General features: G+C 46.5%; 1 protein-coding gene across 1 annotated transcript in view; it reads right to left on the reverse strand.

The window, feature by feature from the left end:
- ZBTB20 (zinc finger and BTB domain containing 20) overlaps positions 1-16330 on the reverse strand; it is a 428724-nt gene that overhangs the window by 62328 nt on the left and 350066 nt on the right. The window contains exon 5 of the mRNA XM_004706412.3: positions 1019-1119. The gene's annotated coding sequence lies outside the window, so the exon portion shown is untranslated. The remainder of the gene's footprint in view (positions 1-1018; positions 1120-16330) is intronic.

Raw genomic sequence — 16330 nt, forward strand, 5'->3', positions numbered from 1 at the left:
ACGCATGAGATACCATCAGTTACAATTCTGTGGACAGACAGCACTAGTGGTAAAAAGCAACACAAAAGCCAAGGCAAACCAAACAACCGAGAGGCATCCCTTCAGTTTTGCTTCCTAGCAGAATAGTGGAGGTGAGAGGCCTACCGGAAGCTATGAAGGATGCTCGTCTCCCAGGCTCAGCATTCTTCAGTCCCAGGGCCATCTGTACAGCCCCACCCTATTGCCTGCCTCGTGCCTTGTAGGGGAACCTTGCCAGTGTAACAAACAGCAAAGGATTTTGGTTTTAAATCTATAGTTACTTTGCATACATGGCATCTAAGTAATTCACTTTTGTGGCTAAGCAAAATAATAAACGCCACAGGATTTTTAACAATTCTTGATAAGTACTAGATATATCCATATTCCATAAGTATTTTCCTGGTGGTATTGTATCTCCTACCCAGTCTTATTTCTGCCCCTTCCACAGCCTGACTCTGGAAGAATGGCCTGGAGGCCAGAGCCTCAAGCGGTGCTCCTTGACCCCAGGAGTAACAAGGAGGCCACAGCATGGAACACAGAAGCAGGGAGACATGGGCCAGTAGAGCTGGCCCCACAGGTAGCCAGGGTGCACTGAAATGACAAGCTGCAGGGCAGTTCACGCAGAGCAGCATGGCGGGGGAGGGGGCAGGGTAGGGTGTGTGTGTGCGTGCGTGTGTGCATGTGCGCATGTGCGCGTTCGCGGTGATGAGCTCTGACAGGGAGAAATGCAGATGACCAAGCAAGACTGCACCCGGCCCTGGCAGGTGTGCATCGTCACCTGCCGAGGAGGGCACGGCGCTGGCCCAGGGCATGCACTGCAGGCTGTGAGCACCCAGAACTGAGTCTAGTGACCTCACTGCACGCAGGGGCCACTACCATCTTGCACTTCTTCTGCTTTGACAATCTTTGTGTGCGTGAGAGTGCGCAGGCACACTCACGTACAGCATTACGCAAGGTGAACGAAGCAGCCTTGCTTTCACTGGAGGCAAAATGTACTCACAGTAGTTTCCAAGTAAATGGTGTCACTCTTCAGGTAACACACTCCACAGTTTGGGCCTAGTGCAGGTGTTCATTGGGGCAGGCAACAGAGAGCGGCTGCATCTAGATCAGACAGAAAATCAGAAACACAGCTGTTAGGCAAGTCGGTGAAGGGGGGCATGTGCTTTGCTCAGGCCGGGGCTGTAGGATTTGGTTAAGAGGCTGGCCTCTCCTCTGTGCTCTGGGGGGCAGCTAGTCTGGAAAGGGAGGGGCCAGGGAAGTCACCCAGGCTCCATTCTCAGGGTTTCTGCTTGACTTTGGGGATGGCCCAAGATGCCCGCGGGCAGCCCCCTGCTGGTGCAGACCGAGTTGGGGTTCAGGGTGGTAGGGTGAGGGCATGTCCTCCCACCTTGCTAGAGGCCACTCTTTAGCCCGTGTGTTTGATTCCACTTCAGCCCTTCCCTCTTTCTTGCCTCTTCCCCGTCCACTTCTCACCTATTCTAAAATACCCACTGGCCTGGCCATAGTCCTGAGCTTCTGCCTGTCTGCTTGTCTCTCCTCCCATGTCCTCTGACCCTGGAAAGTAGTGTTCTTTGCCCAGGCCTCGCCCCTTGGCTATCTCATTGGTCCCGGTGACCACTTCATTCCCCGCCCTTGGCATCTGTTACGCAGTGTTTCTCTGATTCCCCGCCAGCTCTCCTTCTGCTCATCTGCCTTTTCCACGGGGTTGTCTTCCTCCCACTGCTCTCTAAACAGACACTCCTCAATCTCCTCTCCGCAGGCTCTGCCCACAGCCACCCTTCTCCACAGAGAACACCCACATGGGGCTTGGTAGTTCTTGCTCGTCAGCAGAGCTCCAGTCCCTACACTCTACTTAACGGCCGGTTATTCATTCACTCGTCTGTTTGTTTGTTTGTTCATTCGGTATTCACACAGCATCTATTCGGAACAACAACAGGATCTCTAACTCTGAAGAATTCATACCTCCATCAAGACTTCAGCCATGCTCTAATGCTAATGCCATTGAGTGGGTCCTGACAGAGAAACCCACGAGGGCACAGCAGAGCTGCCCCAGGGGGTTGCTAAGGCTGTACATCGCAACAGAGCAGACTGCCGTATCGTCCTCCCACAGAGTGGTTGCTGGGTTTGGGCCGCCTGTCATTTAGTTACTACACTTGATCTTAGCCAAAGGCTGAGAAACCACCTATTGGCTAGGGAAGGCCCAAGAAGAATCGGTGTTTTTGAATTAGGGTGCTGCTGAAGAATATCGAAAGGACCATGGACGGCCACACACACCTGCCTTGGAAGAAGTGCAGGCAGAATGCTCCTTAGAGGCAAGGATGGTGAGACTTCCTCTCATGTGCTTTGGGCAGGAGAGACCAGTCTCTGGAGAAGGACATCATCTTTGGTAAATTAGAGGGGCAGCAAAACAGAGGTTGGCGCTTGACAAGATTGATGGACACGGGAGCTTCTGTAATGGGCTCAAGCACAGGAATGATTGTGCAGGTGATGCACACCTTAAAGAAGACATGGGTATTTCTAATTCAGCAGGTGTTTTATTATTACTTCTTTAGTCATAGCCTTCCCCTCAAAATCTGTTCCTTTCCCCTTCCTTCCTTGGTACCACTTTATCCAGTTAGCTGGTCTCTCCCTTGTTTCATTTTTCATATCCAATCACCTGCTGAGTCCTATGGCTGATGAGTAACTCTGGCTGTGTTTCATAAATCAGTATCTACTTCCTATCCCGATATCCTACCACTCAGTGGGTTGTACTGTGATACACCTCTAACATTTTTTTGCTATTGAAAATCCTATCAACACCTGTTGACCATTGCCTGATTGGATTATGCAGGTTTGCTCCAAAAGACCTGAGTGTTGCAAGGCAGACATGCCACTTGGAGGACGAAGGTGCACCGCTCTCCAGGGATTATTATGATTTGTCAATGCATGAGAAAACTAGACTGTGACTAATGAATACCAAAGAATAATTGCTGCATTTGAATTACAGTGTTAGTGAAAAATATTGACTATCCCCTGTACTGCCAGAAGAATAAATAAACCTGATTTTGGAGGACGTAAAGCTCCTTAGAAGTAAGGGTGGGGAGGCTTTGTCTCTTGTGCTTTAATGTTACAGGAAAGACCGGTTCCTGGAGAAAGACATCATGCTCGCTGAGGTGGAGGGTCGGGGATTAAAAAGTAGACCGTCGAAAAAAAAAAAAAAGGTAGAGTGTCACTGAGAGCAGCTGACACAGGGGCAGTCACAATGGACTCAAACGTAACAAAGATGGCACAGGAATGGGCAGTGGTTTGTTCAGTTGTACGTAGGGTTGCTGAATCTGAGGCACGTCGATGCCACCTAATAGCAACAACAGCAGTGGCAACTGCAGCATCCTCGAATCCATCGAGTGTTCCCTGTCCACTGCCGGGGCTGCGTGAGAGCCTCCGCACAGGCTTCCCTGACTCCAGTTCCTCTCGCCCTCTAGCCCCTCCTGCACACTGATCCGACATTCATCACTCCTTGGTTAAAATCCTCTCTGGTTACTTGATTAATTTAAAAAATTTCAGCGTGGCCATCAAGGGCCGGAGAAGAGCACCCAATCTAACTGTCTATACTTATCTTCCCAGTTGATTCTATACTCCAATAGGACCCACTCTTTACCCTCGCCATCATGGTGCAGAGTGACTGTTTTGAGTGTGGACAGGCTAAGATTCTATAGCCTTAAAACATATTTAGTATCGCAAACTGCCACTGAGTGGATTCCAGCTCGTTGTGACACTAGAAAACAGGTTAGAACCGCCCCTTTGGGTTGCTAAGACTTGAAACCTTTATAGGGTTAGCCTCATCTTTCTCCCACAGAGCGGCTGGTGGACTGGTCTTACTTACAGGCCTTGTGGTTAGCAGCACAGTGCATGGCCCATCATGTGGTAAGGACATACAGAGAGCCTGTGACTTGTTCAAGGACTGAAAGCACTAGGCTCCTAACTGAGCAATTGTAGGTTGGAGCTTACCCAGAGGTTTCTTGGAAAAGAGGCCTGGAGATGTGCTTCTAAAGAAAAAACCCCTGCCCTTCAACTCTCTATCCAGCATCGTTCCTCTCTGAGGCCTATGGGGTTGCTATGAGCTAGACTTAATGACAACTGGTTTTTGTTGTTCCAACCCACTTTGGATGTCTCCTCCGGTGAAAGGACTTGCACTCTTCATGTTGTATCACCACTATCTGTTTCCAAACGGTTCCGTAGTCGTTAGGAAGATTCACTGGCCACGAGTGAATCATTCCCCCCATCCAGGTGCCCTTTCTCTCACCCATGTGCTGCACGGCTCTCTTTGCACAGCCCAGCCAGACACTCCAATCATGATGATGCAGCCACTCTTCCTGCCCTGTCAGCTCGTCCAAGCTGGGGACAAGTTTGACTTGTGTATCTGGACTGTACAGGGCTGTGCACGGGCCTTGTGCTCAGCTGACGCCTGCTGAACTGATTTCAAACAGTCTAAACTATCTTGCTTCGAGTCATGAAAAGCAAGATGGAATTGTGGTGATCTTGAAGTTCACCTGACTCTAAGCCTCTGAGTTATTTTAGGTAAATAGGTTAAGGGAACTGGCTTATTAGTTCTATGTCCTTGTTAGTGGCTAGACCAGGATCGCCAATATATAAAAGGACTCATGTCTCTAAACGTGCATATCAGTGCTTGCTTAGCACCAGCCGGCACACATCAGCAGTGATCAGTTGGAAGACAGTGAGAGGTTGAGGTATGCAGCCTGAAAGCTTGCTTTTTCTGAACACCCAGAGCGTGCGAAGTGAACTTATTGTTTACAATGAGGTGGGTTTCTAGAATAAGGAAACAAACTTTTTTGAGATTACTAACCAAGCTAATTCTAACAATGCTGACAGTTTAACTAGAGTGATACATTCCTACTGAACACCAGGAAGGAGGCGGTTCTCATGCTTTGGAAAAGCAGTGGGCTCAATTAATAGTGCTCCGTGAGAACAAGCTACAGGGATTCTATGGTTATAGGCACAGCCTTGTAGGATCATGGAGTCTCTGAGAGGCACACAGGGTTAGGTACTTTATTATCAATGGATCAAAACCACTCAGTGTCACCTTGGAAGCAAGGCCTGGTGACCTCCTTCACAAAGATCACACCACTGACAATCCCACGGAGCAGCTCTGCTCCACACGCGATGTTGCTTACATGCCCACATCCACTTGACAGGGGCCCGACCACCGGTATTCCCACCTGGCAGTGTTCAGATTTCTCTTCTACATTTGCTTACATGTTGACTCATTTTTCTTAGCGTATCTTACTAATGTACTTGAAGAAACACTTAGAGGACTGCCCCTAAGTCTGTTCCCATTTGATTCCCTTGTTCTCCTCTTATGGCAGAAGCGACAATAATTGTTTAATCTCCTCTCCATCCTCAGACAGGATCCTTTTAGCTCACCTGAAGAGGAAAAGGTCAAGAAAACATGTCTCCGGGAGGACACTGTTTGCCTAGGTGGGGAAAGCAGGGTTTTTCCCCCAGGGGGTCTCAGACGTTCTCAGTTGGCCGGGAAAAGCTCAGTGTCAATGTTACCCAGCAGGCCTGCAAGACCCGGTCTGCCTTCCTCAGGTGAGCACTTGGCTCGTTGTGACTCACCAGAGGAACAACTTGTGTGCTTAAGCAAACTCTTTTTTGGCCTGTGGGGTGGTGCCCTGTCTGGAGCCTCTGCAGCCACCTCAACAGCACATTGGGCTCCAGAGCCCTTCATTGTTCTTCCTGAAGCATCATCCGGCTGGACAGGCTATCAACAACACTTCGCCAGACAGAGCTGCCTCCTCTCCTTTCCCCTGGCCACTACATTAAGATGATAAAGGAAATCACTGATCGATATGTCTGGAACGATGCAATGAAAAATCACCTGGAAGCATACAAAGCCATTGTGTAATCCGATAAGCGTGCATTTGAAACATACCTAACTGTTGGTTCAAAGCGCACGTTTTATAATTAAATAGGAACACAATCTTCTCGTCCTTCGATCAAATCCTTCTTTCTCAGTCCCACATCCTGCTGCTCTCAGCGGCCTTTGATTTGCCGGCAAATTGTCACCTCGTCCCTTCCTTTATTTCCCGTCCCGCCTTAGCACACACCCGAGGGCCTATTTAGCTGAACGACCGCACGGTGTGTCATGCTGTATTACTTGAAGTGTGGCTGCACCCTAAAAAGGGCAAGAGTCCATGAAAATGACACCATGAGAGCCTCGTATGGCTTCTCTTTCCGTGACTTCTACCCACCTCCAGTGTACTCAGTCATGTAAGTCAAAGAGGCACACTTGGGGGGCTGCTGGTGACACAAATTCTCCTTGGCATCTGGAGATGTCCGCTGCCTCGGACATCACTGCTGTAGGAAAGAATCTGCTCTCGGCTCCCAGCCGGCAAGGTGCTTGAGGATGTCAGAGGCCTCCAGACGAGACGCTGGGTCACTCCTCGTTGCTGGCATCTGCGCAGGTCCGTCTCAGAGGCCCTCAGAGAGCAGGGTTGCTATGCAATGTGCTGTCACACATCACTGTCCCCCAGCAGTCTCCTTTCCATGGAGCTCTTCACACCGGATCGCTCCGAAAGCACAGAGGGGGCCTTTGTGACGAACGCTGACAAAGGGAGGAGAGGAACAGCACACAAAGACCAGTTGCTGCTGAATTGATTCCGATCCCTGGTGACTGTGTGAGTCAGAGAAGTGCTCCGGGGGATCTCCACTGGCTGTGATCTCTCAGAAATAGATTACCAGGCTTTTTTTCTGAGGGACCACTGCGTAGATTCCAGCCACCAAGATTTCAGTTAGTAGCCATGCAAAAGAACTGTTTGCACCATTCAGGGGCTCCAGTAACAATGATACTACTTCCTGAATTTTGTCAGACACTGCCTCAGACATTTTTATATATACATGGATTCCTCTTTCATCCATCCAGCCGTGCAATGACGTAGGCATCGGTATCCCCATTTCACTGAGAAAGAAAATTGAGGCCCAGATGCCAAGTAAGCAGGCCATGAATTCCTAGTGAGGTCAGAGTCCAAGCTCCGAGCTCGCTGGCTCTAAATCCTTCATGGTACAACAGCTGCACAACAAGTACAACATCGACACGTGTCTTGTTCCCATGATGACCTCAGCGCAAAGTGAGTACTTAAGTTATTTCCATGGTGGCTTAGAGCCCCTGGGAAAGATGCAGGGACAAAGATTCCAGGTGAGTGATCTCTTGTAGGAACTACAAATAATAATAGTTTCTTCCTAGATCCTTTCTACTTGATGAGAAACATCTTATGTCAGTTTTCTCAAACTTCAATACAAGGACTCACCTAAGGTAAGGGTCTTGTTAAAATGGAGTTTCTGGTCCAGTGTGTCAGTCAGGGGTGGGGGTCAAGAGCTTGCATTGATAATAGCTCCCAGGGGATTCTGATGGTACTACAAACCTTCTCCATCTTGCAGTCCTTCTCAAGGGCTGTCTTTGCAGAAATCCAAGTAGAATCACACGCTAACATGGCATTCACAGCTGGCACGGTATGACTGATGGTAGTCACTGGATCCCCAAAATATGTGTGGGTGTTTGGAAATAGGACCTGACCCAAGTCAAGTGGGTTCTAACTCTAATCACTTCTCTGAAATACGAGGAACAGATTCGAGACCAAGAGAGGCACACACGGGGAAGACAGATGCTGTGGGAAGATTGCCAAGGGACCAAGGACCGCCAAAACAGAATCAACAAGTCTGAGAGCCTGATTTGGACATGTAGCCTCCAGAACTCTGAGAATATACATTTCTGATTTTAAAAGCCACACATTTATGGAATATTCCTGTTCCAGCAACATTAGGACCAAGACAACTGGCTTCTAATTCTGGCTGGTTAGTTAGGTCATTAGGCAGTAGAGAAAATTGAAGGAGTTTCTGTCATAAGACCTTGTGTGGGAAAAATGATTTTTCTAGACACCCCCCCACCCCCACCCCTGGGCTTTTAAAAATTCCCCTCGGAATTTTAGAATGGTAAAATCTCTAACATGTAAACTTCCTTTTTTTTTCCATTATTGTTATTTTTAACAATAATTATCTGGTAATAATTCAAGTAACACCTTTCCTTTGAGAAAGTCAATGAGCTTTACTAACCTAATTGTCTAACAGCAATTCCCAGGTGTAGATAAAACTGTCTCAAAGATCACAGTAAATTTAAATTGTTCTACTTCCCTCCTTCCTTCCCTCCAAATATGGTGGTGAGTTGGTGGGGAACAGTTGGTAATAGACAGAGACCCACTAGCTCAGCAGCACAGGAAAGCAAAGCAAGGTCAAGTACAAAGAGCTCATCAGCAGATGTGGCTGTGGGGAGAGAATGTGGATGAGAAAAATGAGGAGGGACAACTTTGGGAGAGAGATGAGAGGGAGCAGTCAGAATTAGCTGGATGACCTTGGGTGCGTCATCCCACCTCTAGGTTGCTCAGTAAGAGAAGGTAGATTCTACAAATGTTAAGGTCCCTTTAAAACTCTTAATAGTCCCTTGAGAAGAAAGATGTGGGAATTTACTTAAGTAGCTCATCAACCTGTTAAACCATTAAACCTGTTAAAGAAATTGATTTGACTTTTAACTTTTAAAACTAATTACCTGAAGTGAATTCCCAAGTCTACACCACTAATCCCACTCACTGGAAATGGGTGAGAAAACCATTTCAAGGCTAAGACACCAAAGGCACTGTGGCAGACAAATTCAGCAGGAGCCTGGGCATTCAACCAGTTCATTCTGGTTGGACCCCTGCTGAGAATTTGCCTTTGTACCCCAGATATAGTGAATCAGAGCCTCCATTTTAATGAGATTCCTAGACTATAAGAATCACCAGGATGAACTTGTTTGAAGTCCTGCCAGGAGCCCCCTCTTCGGCTTTCTGCTTCCCTAAGAAATGTTTCACTTTTTACATTTTAGCTAGTTAATTACCACTAGTTAATACCCATGTCCGAAAGAAATACCTGCAATGGCTTGAAGACCCCTGGGATGGCCCTGCCAACCGAAGGTGGAATTACCGTCCCACTGTTTGTCACATTAAATCTATGTTAATTTTCTCCATAGAGACCTTTTGATTCCTCTTTGACAACTCACAAACTCTGTTAATGTGAGCTGCACATCCCAGAAGTCTTAGTGTTAAACCAGGTACAGGTGAGCCTGTTTTTTTCTTTATTTAAATGAGAGGTATTTGGCATCAGGTGATAATAGGTAACTCCACCACAATACCGTTTTTAACTGCAGTGAGAATTCCAACATGAGCACAAGTGGCCGGGCAGCACCGTAGTTCGGTGTCCCATCAGAGCTCCCTGTGCCAAGGCCTCTCGCAACGAGTGTGTTTCTGGAGGAATCGTTAGGATTTTGTGCAAAGTGGGGGCAGGGAAACCCTGGTCCTGAGAAACAGCTACACCCCATTCCTCTAGAGGACACCCTCTCGTCACCATCTCCAAAGTGCCATCACTTCCCTTTTCCTGTTTGCAGCATCTCAGCAGTCAATACGCTCTATCATCAGCTACGTGTTCATTGTAGAGCGGGTGTTGTGCTTGGCACTTTCATTGGTTTACTTTATTTCTTACTCTCACTCTCTGAAGGCGGTGATTGCCATGTGGTGGATGGGGAAGCTGATGTGTACGAGAGGTGAGTAACTTGTGTTGGTCATGGAGGCCTTTATTTGTGTGCTGCCGTCGAGCTGATGCGATCTCGGAACTGCCCCTTTGGGCCTCTGAGGCTGGAAATCCTGATGGAAACCATGTTTCATCTTTTGCCCACCATGAAGCCATAGAGCCGAGAAAACCTTAACCACAATACCTCACAACTTCACCCCATCTCCTCCTCACTCACTCTCCTCCCATCTTTTCATTCTTCTTTATTTGAGGTCCTCACCAGTGCCTCGGAGATGCCTACTTGAACTTGCTTTTAACCTTCAGCAGCTTCTATACTTGACTCATGTTTTTTCCTTTCTTCTTTGATTGATACATTAATTCAAAAATCCATCATCACTGCAACAGCCTTGGTCACCACTTTTATGCAGTTGTACCTTAGCCCTTACCATCATTATAAATTACTGTCAAGGCCTCAGCTTACAAATGCACTATCCTTAATGGCTGACGAACCTGTTATTGTCATTTGACCCATTATGAAGCTCCTGTTGGCTTCACTAGATGGCTTTATCCAGTTTGAACTTACCCTATAATCAACCATTGGAACACTGTTCTCTCTCTCTCCTTTCTCCCCTGATCATGGATGTCTAGGGCCTTCTTGCACATTCTTTATGGTAAGTTGGGTCATCGCTTGCCATTCCCTCTCTCTCCCAGTACAAAGCCCTACATATGAATGCCATCTGGACCCTCATTTCTGCCTCGTTTTACTTCCAAAAGAGGGCTTATGTTGATTTGTCCTTAATATTTGCTCCTTATATCGCGTTCCATTCTTTTTTAGGTTGATGACCTGTCGCCTACTTTGGTCAGAGGATGGAGGCAATCCAGTATGGTTAGTTCAGTGGCTCTCTTTCTCTTCTCAGACACTCTGAATTCTCATCGTTTTGTTTCCTCAGGGTGTATTTTTACATATTTTTTTCCCACACTCACTTCTTTTCCTTGAGGTAATCTTCTTTACTTCTGATCTTTATCCTTCCCTTTGATTCCATAATGATACCTTCTTATCCATAGTCAATGGCATATCTATTCTTAATGTTACTATATTAATCATCACAACCTACTCTTTTGTTCTTTAACTCCTGCTCTTCAAAATTCTCCTATGTACTGTATCGGCGAGTGAGAATTACAGAACACTACCATTGCAGGACACACCTCAATCGCTGTTCCTTGAACAGATAAACTTAGGAAACGTTACCTACTACATACAAGTCCCTCCTGCAAGCTTTTAATGCATGTGAGGATATTAAAGTTGTTGAGTGCTCCAGAGTTTCTTAACCTTTTGGCCTATAGACACCCTGGCCCCTTATTTATGGAATACTTATTAACTTTAGAATGTACTTATGAGAAAATGCTTTAATGGATTTCCCTTGTTCGAAACCCTTTAGGCGGGGATTGTAAATTCAGAGAATCGCTACCAAGAAAACACACGCAGATGCATTCATTCGGACTAAATCAGTTTATTCACAAGGTATTCAAAGACTAAGGCCCTCATGAGCCCCTGAACATAACATTTTGGCTGCTTGGAATGCCTTTATCTTCTTTCTTATCTCTGCCTTTGGGCTCCTTCAAGGCTTAAGTAAAGGTACGAATCCCTTATGAAACTTCTTGTGAGGACTTAGCTCACTGCTACTCATTTAGCATTTAGGTGAATGGTTATGGTTAATTCCTGTTTTCTACTTCCATGGTGAGAATGCAAATTCTCAATGACATGGCCCTCGTTTCATACATTGCAGACACTCCAGCTCCCAGTGTAGCCTTTTATGCACAATGAGTGCTTCTAACCATGCTATTTGTCACCACAGACAGAAATAGATGGTTTGGGGGTACAGTAGATTGAAACGTGATTTCTGTAGCAATTTGGATAATTTAGTATGCTACAGGTCCAGGAATGAACCACCGCGTTATTGAGAAATAAACCATTCACCACAACAAAGGATACCATGTCTGTCTAAGATTTGAGGAAGGTAAAGGCTGCACTATGAGGACCAAAGGTAACCCTGTTCTTACGTAGAAATAAGTACCTGTAATAGTTGACAGTGAGAAGGATACAGCTTCTAATACCCAAATGTGGAAAACCGAAAACCAAAGCTTATTGCTGTTGAGTTGGCTCTACTTATAGCAATGCTACAGGAATAACCTAGGCTGTACAGTGACCCTCGCCACTTCGCGCTTCGACTTCCGCGGCTTCACTCTATCGCGGTTTTTGCGTAACAGCGCATGCTCTGTCATTACTGCCACTGATTGGCTCATACTGTACACGCTTCTGTCTGCATCGCTACGTATCAGAGCTACGTATCAGATGCATTTTTGCTTTTGTACAGTGTACTGTAATTGTTTGCGATTTTTAAGAAATTTTATCTAAGCCCTATGATGGCTCCTAAACGAGCTGCTTCTTCTAAGCCTTCTGACAATAAAAATAAGCAACAGAGGAAGATGCTCACCATCCAGGAAAAGGTAAAACTTTTGGATATGATCAAAGATGGCAAGAAAATCGTGGAGGTTGCACGCCATTTCGACTTGAATGAGTCTTCCGTTCGCTCCATCCGTAAAGAGGAAAAAAACATTCGTGCTACGGCTACTTTCACTTTCAACAAGGAAGCAAAGCGCATCGTGACAAGTCGTAATACTGTAAACTAGATGCCATAAATAATATAATAAATAATAAATGATAATTGTAACGTCCAAAATGCTTTACTGTATTTTCCCTTTTTCATTTAATAAATTAGGTAATACGAGTGTAATGGTGACTAAAGGGTGTTTTTTCATGTCCTCTGTGCTCTAACTACGAAAATATTTGATTTACAAATAAGGAATCCTACTTCGCGGAATTTCATTTATCACGGTAGGGTCTAGAACCGATTAACCGCGATAAACGAGGGTTCACTGTACATCTTTATGAAAGCAGACTGCCACATTTTCTTCCCACAAGAGGCTGGTGGGTTCAAACCCCTGACCTTTGGATTAGCAGCCACACACTTTAACCACTGTGCCACCAGGGCTTGATAATCAGAGAATGGCAGAATAACTTAGGAACATCAAAGGCCCTATGAAAGGAACCGCTGTAATAATTGCTGAAGTTGTCATTAGGATCGTTACATTACTGTAACTTGACAAAAAGAATCCATTTCCCCACAAAAGAAGTCAGTACCGATCTTGTGAGGGGTCCACTTTCCACCCCACTCTGTCGACAGAGTACAGTAGCAACCATGTGCAGAACACCAACAGACTGTATATGACGCCTATCCATGCCAATCATAGTCTGCTGTTTTTGCTCGTCTGAGGAACCCAGACCTCTGTCTCTTGTGGCCTGGCGATGCATTATATTGGGGAAGTCAAGGCACTTTGGCAGCACTAGGTACAATATGTGATCCCAAACCATACATTCCATCTTTTCCCTCAAGTTCTCTTACTGCCGCCTCGCATGAGTGGGAAGAACAGGCTGAAACCTCAGGCGGTTGTGTAATAACTAGACCTGAGGAGCGTTTGGGTCTTGCACATTGGATGGTATCTGAAGTCGAGGCTAAATAGGTTCCCTAATGGTACGTTTGTAGTGAGGCTAGGACTAGATATCATGTCTCTTCATGCCCAGTCAAGGGCGTTTTCTTTGGGAGAGAGAAAAGAATCGCTGGGGGGTGGGGGCTGGGGTGGGTGGGTGAACCTTAAAATTGAAGCAATAAATGACTTTCATGTTTCAGAAGAGAAAATGCATCTCATTAAAGCAGAGTTGGCAAAGTACTTTGTAACCCTCCTGGATAAAGTGTGGTATACAAACACAAAGTGATGAAAACCTATTTCATCAATAAGAGTTCTTAAAATTTCTGTTACCTTTACAGTAGATATAATCCAACACACACACGCACACCAAAAAACAATAAGCTCACTGCTATCGAATCAATTCTGACTCAGGGTGACCCTGTTCGGCAGAGTAGAGCTGCCTGTGTGGGCTCCTGAGACTGGAATTCTTTCTGGGAGTAGAAAGCCCGTCTTTCTCCATGAGCTGCTGGTGGTTTCAAACTGTGGAACTTGCGGTGAGCAAACCAAAGCAAAACCCACTACACCACCAGGGCTCCTCAGAACAGGTCTAGACTGTATTCTTTCATGTGTGTCCCTAGCAGGCTGATGGTAAAACTTTGTAGGTAGAAAATCTTGTTAGTTCTTAGGGAAAACCCATGCAAGTGCGTAAGAGCATTGATTATTGTTAGTAATCAATGATATGCTTTCTAACTAGAATTTTAATTGTGGGAGAGGACTGGGTGGGTGAAGTAAAGTGGCCTAATTGTTTTCTGTCATTCCTGTCTGAAGCACTGGGTTTCTGGGTACTTTACACGGCTGAGAGCGAGGTCTGCCAGCTGGGTAACCGCACTGGGGCGAGGGTGTGGTTTTTGTGTGGAGCCATGGGCCCTTTCTGCAGCAGAGCATCACGGTTTCTTCTTTTGGAAGTAAAAATAGTCATTTTCATGTCTGCATCTCGTTCCAGGACGGCAGGGATATACTATTGGCAATGCCGGGCCTTGGTTTATACACATTAAAAGGTTTTATTTGTTATTTTCGTGGTCAATCTCTGAAAACAAGTGCTCCCTATCATGAGTTACATGGAGATAAGACTGCGACTCAAGGAGCCCTGGGGGACTAGTGCTCACACATTCGGCTGCGACCAACGAGGTCAGTAGTTCAAAACACCCAGCCTGATACTTTGGATAACGATGGGGCTTTCTCCTCCCATACATAAAGAGCTACAGTGTCAGAAACGCTCAGGGGCAGTCCTACCCTGTCCTGTAGGGTTGCTATGAGCTGGCATTATCTCCCTGGCAGTGCGTTTGGTTTTGAGTGAGGCAGGGAGGTTAAGCTACCCAGTTGATGAGCAGTAACACTGAGGTTTTTCAGAAAAGCTATTTCCCTCCCAGGAAGTGTCCTCGCTGCCACCAAGCTTTGTGGCAAACCTGAGAAGCAGAGCACTAGATGCGGAAACCAACGCTCTGCTCTGACGCCCTCCCACCTGCTCAGAGGGAGCTGTGTCACCATGGCCCAGTCACTTCCCTTTTCTGAGCCTACTGCTCTTGTTTACAGGATCATGGCTAGGACTTGAGAGCTGGTATAAAACCATCCAGCCGTGCACTTTCTCACCTGCAAAATGGTATTAATAACCACGTGTGCTTTGCCTAAACTCATAAAGCTGTGAAGCTGCAAAAAGTTGGTGCACTTTGCATACCGGGATGTACTGACTCAATGTGGTGTCAAAGGTGTGTGTGTGTGTGTGTGTGTGTGTGTGTGTGTGTGTGTGTGTGTGTGTGTTGAGGGGTAGGAGGGGAACAGGCTGAAAGGCAGTCCAGTCTCATTCAGGTTTTGGGAGAAACTGCAGTGAAGCGCTGGCACCAGCTTCCCCCTACTCTGTCCTCTCCTCCTCCAGTGCGCTCAGCTACAGAGCATCACTTGAGGGAAGTTCCTTGTGTGGGCGAGCTACACATTCCACTTCCCACCTTTCAGAGCAGATGCTAGAGAGACTGCTAAGCCATGGGGCTGGCCTACAGTCACTGAGCCTCTCGGTGTGTCCTGGCCACTGGGGAGACTCTGGGAGAGGGGTGCATGGTACTGGGGAGGGAGGCCAGACGGCACTGGTCCCTTGGCCCGGTTTTCTCTTGCTCAAGGCCCCAGCCCACAGGATTTCACCTGGCGGCCCCAGGCGACAGAAAGGATCCAGAATTAGCAGGAGCCTCCTCTCCTGATGACCTAAGTGCTCTGATGGAAAGGGAGAATCGGAGGATGGCTGTACCGAATCAGCACAGATTTCTCCAGCCTTTGTCTGCGTCTGGTTTCTGTCTCGTTCAGAGGTGGTTACTGTTACTACAAGCAGCATGAATCATGTCTCTGTTAAAAAACAGAGCTTCAATTGTCTTACCTAACCTCTGGTAACTGAATGTCTAATAATAGCAAGCCATTTCCAGGTAGGGAATCTGTCTGCTTCCCAGACACACACAGACACACACACACACACACACACACACACACACACACACACACACCCCTACTTCACACACGCACACCCCTACTTCACACACGCACCCCCGCACACCCGCATTTTCTCTCCTCTCTCTCAGAAGGGGAGGAGCCAGAGGAAGAGAGGGGCCAGAATCATTGTGTTTGTTTGTATTTTAAAAATATACTGGATAACAGTCTATCACCAGGCCTGTTGACCAACATGTTTAACTGAATGAGATGAATAAATGGTAGCAAACAAGTATTTTTAAAAGTATCTGATACGGTATGGGACCCCAGAGCAACAGACAGAAAGCTTCTTAAACTCACCACTACTGTGTAACACTCCCAAAGCCCAGGGACGGAGCGTGGGCTTTTGCCCTCCCTCAGCTCTGAGTATATTTCAGAATGGCTTTTGCTTCTGGAAGAGCCAGCCATTTGCCTCTTCTCCTTCTTTTGGCCCTAAAAAAATCAGGCCTATTTTATATCCCTGAAACCACATGGATTATTATGTTATTTTACCAGCTAGCAATCCAAATCTTTCTGGATTTTTGTTGACACGTTGATTAGAATCACCACACGTGGGTCAACAAACCATACAACATTATTTTGGAGGTTTAAAATTAATATTTTCAAATGACCCCAAAGTTTCCTTTTCTTTCTTTTTTTAAGGAGAAATGTACATGCGTTT

This window comes from Echinops telfairi, unplaced genomic scaffold (assembly GCF_000313985.2).
Source record: "Echinops telfairi isolate 266 unplaced genomic scaffold, ASM31398v2 ScPeMD7_6;HRSCAF=24_0, whole genome shotgun sequence".
Taxonomy (NCBI): domain Eukaryota; kingdom Metazoa; phylum Chordata; class Mammalia; order Afrosoricida; family Tenrecidae; genus Echinops; species Echinops telfairi.